Genomic DNA, 9,053 nt, shown 5'->3' with positions numbered 1-9,053 from the left:
AATAACGCCTATACGCGGCGAAGTTTAAGAGGGATCGAGTAGTCTAAAATCGTATATTAACTTAAAGTTCTTAGCGTCGAGATAGGAGTATATATTACTAGACAACTACTTCTCGACGTTGGTTTCTATATCTAAATCTATCGACTAGCTAGGTATCGCCGACGAGATCTAATCGATAAAATCTACTAACGTCTAGATCGGCAGAGGGTCGGCTTAGACTTCTACTTATATACCCGGTAGTCGCACGGCGAGTTTAGGCTTATTCGGATCTAGCAGCGATACGATCTAACTCGGTAACGACTCGATCTATTTCTAGCGAATTCGATCTCGCTTCGAGTCGATTATATCTCCGGCCTTCTTACTATTAGCATTGTCGGCTTTGCTCGATTTAATTTTTCTATTATCCTTAGCATTATTACTAGCATTTGTCTACGCCGGAGGTTGTGCTAGGGATAGTGCTAGTCTATTTAAAGCGTGCTATATCTTAGGTAGAGTAGAAGCAATATAGGCCTTTACCGTATACTCTATCGCATCGGGCTATACGGAACGGACGGCCGTTCGAACCGAATCGTCGAGGGCGACTAGAAGTAAAGCAGTGTTCCTATTATAACCGTTGTCGCGGAGCACCTCCTTAACTGCCTTGTCGATAGCCTACTAAATCGCTATTATATCCGCGGCGACGTCGGCTATAGCTTTTCGCGCGGCTACCTACCGAGCTGCCTTCTACTCTTTATATATCCTCCGGAATCTATCCGCGATAAGCTGTTTATAGCGCTCGCGATCGGCGCGATCCTTACGAGCGAGTCGGTCGTCCTTAGCTTACTTAATAGCCGATTTCGTAGGCGACTACGGACCCTAACCGATATTGATTTCGGTAGGATTACCGGCTATAGAAGCACCGTACTAAGCTAGGTCGATAGTTCTAGAAGCCTTAAGTAGGGACGGTCGACGATATATAGAAGGTATCCTAGTATAGTCCGTTATATTTTTGCCGACGAGGAAATCGAGTCTAGTAGAAATCCTAGTATCTAAGCTATTATATATCTCTATAGCTAGGGAGTAGAATATCGGATTAGTCTTGCATTTAGAAAGACCTTTAGGGCCGCGAGCTAGATCGATTACTACGAAGAATTCGTACTTCTACTATTCGGGCGATAGCAATAACTCTCGTACGAGCTAGAGCCGTAACAAATCCTTTATACTAATATTATTAGAAGTCTTCGATTGTAGGACAGACCAATTTAGGCTAAACACGTCGTAGTCTGCCGTTAAAGGTAACCGCTAGTCGACAATACTAAACTATAACGTAATCTTAGCCCGGTCCGGCTTAATAGGGCGTAGCGCGTCGGACATTACTAGATTAGTATCCTTGCTACCGTGCGAATCTCCTAGCGTTATTCTCTTAAACACCCGACCGGCTCTACTAGTCTTACTAGTAGAGGTAGAACTTGCTCTACGCTTAGGTATAGAGGGCGTAGTTTGTCGGGATCTATTAGTCTCGCTCTCGGATACGTCTTCCTCTTTAGCATTATTACCGGCCGGCGGGGTAAACTTGTCCCTTATAACCTTCTATATAAGGCGGCATACTAAGTAGACTGCAGACCTCTAAATTTCATTATTCGGACTATTTGTATTGTCCTACGGAAGCATTCCCCTAACGTACTACTTCGGAGCCTATTTAGGATCTTTAAAGTACTATTCGGGCATTAATAGCGCACGTCTAGGTTTAGTAGGATAATTAAGGTTACTAGCAATAGCGTATACTATAGCTTTCTCCTCCTTATAATGCCCCTTAACGGGCTAGCGACTCCACTTCCCCTTCAACTAGTTAAATAAAAAATGTTTCTCTAGATACGGAAGGAGCCTTTTTATTACTAACATAAGAAGAGGCTTGTCGATACTATATAGGTTTAGTATAACATGTTTAGAGACGTCTTTGCCGCTATTTAAGGCTTTAATTAGTAGCTCGTTGTCCTTTAGCTAGTCCTCGACATTCGTAGAGACTACTATCTCGGCAAAGGTAGTAGGCGACGAGTTTGTAACTAGTATATAGTATTAGCATATAATAGGTTATACTAATTAGTAATACTTATATAATAGAGGTTAGGGACTATAGATCGACAACGACGTACACTATCCGAGAGTAGTAGATAAACTAATAGAGTTAGTAAAATTCGCTATACGTTAGGGTCGGCGGAGGTAAGAATAGGAGCGAAGAGCTGCTTATACCCGCCGACCCTAACGCGAGCCGTTAGAGTTGCGTTATATAACGAGTGTCTATATACACTAGCTTAACGCTAGTCGAGCACGACGGCTAAGTTATATAGTGCGGCCTATATACGAGTTAGAATAGGGCATTAGCGAAGGAAATAATATACTATACGTGCGATAGGGAGGGTAAGGAGGTACATATATATAGAACAGGTATATTAGTGCGAGTTAATAGTAAATGTTAAAGAAGGCAGTAATAAGGAAAGGTAACGACCTTAAATGCCTACCTCGTAACCGGGTCGGTTAGCGAGTCGGGCCTAACTAGCTAATAAATCGACGAAGTAAGGCATCTAGCGCTTAAGTATATAATAGTTTAGTTACGCAACTAGTAACCGAAGTAATAAGGCTGTAGATAATCGTTATAGTGTAAACCCCTATACGATAGACAGTTCTAGATGTAGGACTAACAAGTCGCAGTGAATATAGTACTACGTAACAAGTAATCGAAAGTTAGTAATATAAATATAAGCCTATCTATAGTAGAGTTGCGACTGCGATCGCCGGCGCGAGACGCGAGTGCTTATAAGCTACGTAATATAGCTAAATTAACCGATCTATATCCTTATAGTAACTAACAATTATTATACGATAGCGAGTAGACTAGACCCGCTATAGTACGAGGGTATAGGCTAGTAAGGCGGTTAGTCTTAGGACCCGAGAGTAGGGCATACAGATAGTTCGAGCTAACGATTAAGATAGCATGTTTTCTATAGATGCTACTAACTCTATCGGCGGCGAAAAGGCATATATTTAGCTATAACGAGTAGCAAACAAAGGCATAAAACGATCGAAATATTCTGTAGATCGTATACTAGAGTAGTAGTCTAAGTAGGAGGCCGAATAAACGACTGTATATGAATCCGCGGCAACATAATACACTAGGCGTAAGGTTAAGAAGCGAGATAATAGATAACGTAATTTGCCGAACCCGCTACCGAAGTTAGTAATAGAGGATATAGAAGTTGCCTAGTAGGCTTAGCACCCGATTCGACACTAAATTAGGGCCTAAGTCGGCATTAGCAAACCCCGCGATTAGAGTAGTTCTAGTTTCTACTACTAACTAACGTCGACTTTCTACTACGCTATATATATAACTACCGCCTTCGAGAATACTACGTACTTAACTACCTCGCGATTAATATTTAATAGGCGGTATTACCCGCGGCCTTAGCCTATCGCCGTCGATATACTACGCATTTTACGCTAGCGTCGAGAGGTTAATTTAGGAGTCTAGTTAGATTAGCAGTACGTTCCGATTACTATTATTACTAGAACGCCGAAGGACGCAAGGTTACCTATACGACCTAGTATTAACAGACGAGAAATACAAAGAAGAGTTCCCTAAGGCAGTAAAGCAGATCCGTACGGTAGAGGGACAGACTGCGTTTAGGTGCCTAGTATACAAGATTTGTTCTAATTATCGCCGACGGACGAGACGAAAAACGGTACGCGTAACAACGCGTAGAGTCGGCGATACTAGCGATTGCGCGGAAATTACTATATCTACGGATACTAGACTAGCGACACTAGAAGGATCTAGAGCGGTACCGCCGTACCGCGTACTAAATAATGTGTAGTAGAGCATAGTTATAGTATAAGAGCAGAACGGGAAGGTAAAACCTATATATCGACTATATAAACTCGATTATCGCTAGCCTATAGTTAGAGGCTGCGCGTTAGTAGGAGTCGATAATATAGACCTCGAACGATTAGTTAAGATACTACGGGTAGATTGTAGTTTCGAAGCCGGCGTCGACGCCTTACATTAGATAAGCGACTAATATAGACACGTTCGAATTAACAACGAGCGACAGTAGAGGGCTAGTCTATCCGATACATTAGGCAGAGGCCTACAGCTGCGATTTGTAATCTATAGGCAAATTAAGGAGGTAGAACGAGCGTAAATGTAAACGCAGAAAAGCAAGATAAATAATTAATTTTACTAAGTCCGATATAGAAGTCCTACTCTAATAGTAATAGGCACTAATCTATTTATTAAATAGAAGGCAAGATGCCCCGACTACGATAAGCACTACGCTTTGATCTTAGACATATACTAATATATAGTAAGCATATTACGTATAGCAGTCTTAAGCGCCGCGATCTCTTCCTTTATCTATTTAATCTCGGCCTATATTTAAGTACCCTAATCGCGCTATAGCGATAGCGGACTCGGGGTAGCGCGATAGTTAAGGAAAGGCTGAATCGGCTACGACTAGCAGTCGTCGTGCTAGGGTAGATTGCATACCTCTAGCTAATCTAGTTAGAATTACATCTATCGAGTATAGGGCCTCTACGGTGTTATTAACCTCGAATTAGCTAAATACGCCGATAGAGATAGTTCTAACTAACCCGTAATGCTACGAGGCGGCTTCGAAGGTATATATTCGACCTAGCGGATTAGCTAACGCCGATTGATTTACCGATAAAGAATATACATCTATATATACCGTAGTAGCGACCGAGCGAGGAATAAATAGTCTAAATACGCCGATTGCTTTAGTGCAATATCGATAGTGTTGCTATATACCGTCGGTATAGACTGCAATAATTACCGCTAGACTAATAATAGCGCTAGATTAATAGTTCCCGAATCCGACTCGCGACCGAATTAGGCTAGCGTCGACAAGGTACGAAAATAGCGAATAGTCTATAGGCTACGATTATACTTTAGCGTTAGCGGGGCATATCCGATAGGACTAATAAGCGATTATAGACGGCGACTCGGGCAGTCTATATAGGAGCAGAAGATAAAACCGCAATTTAATACCCCCCTTTTCGTAGAGTAAACAAGTACGAAGACGCGTATAGTCTAATACATACTACGTTAGATTCGCAATAATACTACTACTCGTTATAGTACACTTAGGATAGGTCGCAACTACGAAGAAGATAAATACAGAACTAAGTCGTTATCTAACTCGACAGAGTCGGATAGGGATACTAGATTCGAAGAAGAAAACAGGGAGGATACTCGTTTATATATAGCGACTAGTATTAGATCGAAATTTATAAAGGTAACGTATACTAGAGCACGGTAATAGAGGACTAACGTAACTAGTATAAGGGTAAGAATAGCAAAGATCTAGTAAGGCTAAAACGGAAGTATAGCGACGATAGGGCGGATTAGAGCGACGATATAAAGCTATTAAAACGACGTAAGAAGCGAGACAAAGGCTTAACGACTTCTAGTAAAGAACGTTTAAATCGAAAGAAGGGCTTACTCGAAGCAAGGGAGCAAATCTTATATAACGAGACGCGTCGTAAACTATTCGCTATTACCGTTACGAAAACTTTTTTACCGATCGCGACGATCCTGTCGATAGGATCGCTTAGGATCCTTAGGATCCTTAGGATCCTTAGGATTGTACGTTAAAGATCTTGTCTAATAGGATCGCCGCGATCTAGAAATTCCGACTACTCGCGATCCTATCCGATAGGATCCTCGCGATCGCGAATTTCGGGACGGCCCGTCCCGAAATTCGAGGGCAAGGAACGCAAAGGACGCGGGGCAAGTTAGAGCCCGACTGCTACTACTCCGTATACTACTACTACGAGGAGGTATTTCGAGGTATTGCGTGCTAATATAGGTCAAATTTAGCGGTTTCGCAGGTTTTTTTTATAAATAAATTTTTTTCGTTGAGGTTTCGTTAAATACAGCCGATATTTCGTTAAGGTTTCTTTCAAAAGCCGACGCTTAATAAGCAGAACTTTGAAAAAAAGTACACTCGAAACACTCGAGATTCTTTTCTAGATTCTAGGATAATTACTAGGTATTAAGACTTCAAAATTTTTAATACTCTTATTAGTAGGTAGAACTTTAAGTTCTATTTTTTAAATTTCTAAAAATAGTAAAGTATAACTTAGAAAAGCCAAAATACTATATTGCTTATTTCTGTTCCCTAGCTTTAGTTTCGTAGAAAAACTATAAATTTTATATTTTTTTAAAATAATATACTAAAAATAAAGTACCTTTTTACTATATTACTAAGCTATAAACCTACTAGAAAAAAAGATAAATTAGAAGCAAAATGTCTAGAAAAGCGATTTTCTTTCCTTTATATCTTTTTATCTAGAAGGTTTACGGCTTAGTAATATATAACAAAAATGTTCTATTTTGAGTGTAGTATTAGGCAAAAGTCTAACTTTTATAAGTTACCTATTTATCGTTCTAGGATAGCTTAGGATCGCTCGGGATCGCTCGGGATCGCTCGGGATCGCTCGCGATCGCTAGGATCGATAGGATCGTCGCGATCGGAAAAGAAGTTTTCGTAACGTAAAAAGGATAGCATACGCTAAGAGGATGCTCGACAACTAAATCTTCGAGTGCTACGACGAGAAACTAGTAAGACCCTCTCTAAAATAGTATAGTTACTAGATAATAGCTAACGGTCGATATATACTACGCGCTACCTTAGTAAGCTTATATATAAATGTCTAGCGGGTGTGCTACTCCGGCAGGATCGGCGAGGCTAGAAGACATATATTAAATAGTACTACTATAAAGTTACCCCTTTTATAATATTATCTACCGCTACGGTACTCGGTAGAATACTAACCGGATAGTCGATAGAGTTATATTTAACTAAAGTTAGAGATAAAGCGATCTAGCTAGCCCTAGATTATAAGTTGATACACTAGCCGTTCCTAGATCGGATAACTACGTAGAATGCGACGGATTAAGCTACTCGTAACCTTCGGTTGTCGAAAGCGTAGAAGATATACGCACGGTATATAGGTAGAGTATAGGATACCCCTAAATTATTAATAAATAACTTCGAGAGCGTATATAACGACATCGATGCACTTATAGTAATCGACGTCGTTTTAGATTCCGACGATAAAGGCGGATCGATCGAGCGCTATAGTAAGAGTAGTCTACGAGCGCCGTATTTCTCTTACCTACTAATATAATCGACAGGTCCTAAAGCGTCTGCCGGGCAACAATTAAGTAAATAACTTAAAGCCGGCGACAATACGATAGATAGGTTAGTAGAGGCGGAGGCCCTACCTAAGAAAAACGATATTAGACTGCCTATACTATAGAGTAGTTTCTAAGCGACAGATTAGGAGCCGACGGGGGCTACTAATCCGTTTGCTTCGGTACGGGGAGGCAACGGCACAAGTGTAACCGAGACAATAGAATACAATAGAACTAAAGACAATTAATACTAAAGGTATAGATACACCGCGGTAATAGCAATAGGGAAGGATTGCGCGCTAATTACTATAAGAATAGCAGGTATTCCGACTAGTCTTATATAATAGATAAGACTTTATTCGCGGCGGTAAGTGATCGCGTTAGGGATATATTAGGGCTAGAAGAGGGGGAGTAGATATAGTAGGCGGATATAGAGGCGGACGGCGGCAAAGTTAAGGAGATAGCATTTAACGAGGAGACGTAGGATCGAAGAATTAGGAGATATATAGTGAAAGAGAAGAAGAAGTCGAAAGGAAATAAACGAAAGAAGGTAGAGGTATATTGCTTTAATATAGCCGTAGAGGACGAATAGAATACATTCTTGTTAACCGTAATAAATAGATACCCTATACAATATAACGAAATCTATTAATACTATACGAGTCGGTCGCTAAGTCGTACTAACTTAGTATATATAGTAGACGTATACAAATACTAGTAGTTACCCGAGTATACGTATAAACGTTAGATGTTAGTAGAAGCAACAATCGTATAATATACAGATCCGATAGAAAATGTAATTTAAATGCTAGTACTAGTATATACGACGACTCGAGCCCGACTCGATATACGAGTCGAACGGTAAAGAATAAAATTCTCACTACGAACAGATTTGCTAGAATTTCTAGATCGCGACGATCCTGTTAGACAAGATCTTTAACGTACGATCCTAAGGATCCTAAGGATCCTAAGGATCCTAAGGATCCTAAGCGATCCTATCGATAGGATCGTCGCGATCGGTAAAAAAGTTTCCGTAACGAAGCTAGAGCTTCCTTAAGATCTATAATAGAAGACCGCCTTCTTTTAGGCTGCAACTAATTATATACTCGATAAGCTATTCAATCTAGAGGAAATCTAGATGTTAATATAGGATGCCGGTCTTAAGCGAGAGGCTATCCCCTTCTAGCGGGATATTATTAAGAATAGCCTATAGTAGGTACTAAATGCATTCTATCTAGACAAGGGCTATATGCCTTCGGACCTTTAGCGCGAGGTACTATATAACCTAGTTTTCGCGGGCACCGATATAGTAATAATCGAGAAGACCGGTAGCGGCAAGAGCTTAGTCTACTAGGTATATACTATACTAACTAGTCGCATTAACATCTAGATTATCCCTCTAAACCGCCTTAGTAAAGAGCAGAAGGCTAATATCGACTAAACGATACGTACGCTTGCTTAGAAGTCTATAGTTACTAGAGCCGGCAATGTCGAGTTAGTACGTTGCTATATAATCTCTACTAAGACTAAGCGTAAGGATCTAAAGATATACGATAATATCGTTGCTAGCAGGTATTACTATATCTTTTGCAGTCTAGAACAGGCGTCTACTCCGGAACTACGAGAGGTATTTAAGAAGATTAGCGATCGTATTAGCCTTATTACTATCGATAAGCTATACTTAGTATATAAGTAGAAGGACTTTCGTAAGGAATTTGCCTAGATCTATACCCTTCGCAGCCTATTCCGCAATAATACCCTATAGCTAGGTGCCTCTACGACAATATCTTAGAAGACACTAGAATTTGTCTTAAAGTATAGAGGCTTCCGTAACGATAGCCGCGAGGCATTTAAGACTAAG

This window comes from Pseudocercospora fijiensis, assembly GCF_000340215.1.
Source record: "Pseudocercospora fijiensis CIRAD86 unplaced genomic scaffold MYCFIscaffold_2, whole genome shotgun sequence".
Lineage (NCBI taxonomy): Eukaryota > Fungi > Ascomycota > Dothideomycetes > Mycosphaerellales > Mycosphaerellaceae > Pseudocercospora > Pseudocercospora fijiensis.
The sequence above is the reverse complement of the archived record's forward strand: the minus strand, read 5'-3'. Positions refer to the sequence as shown.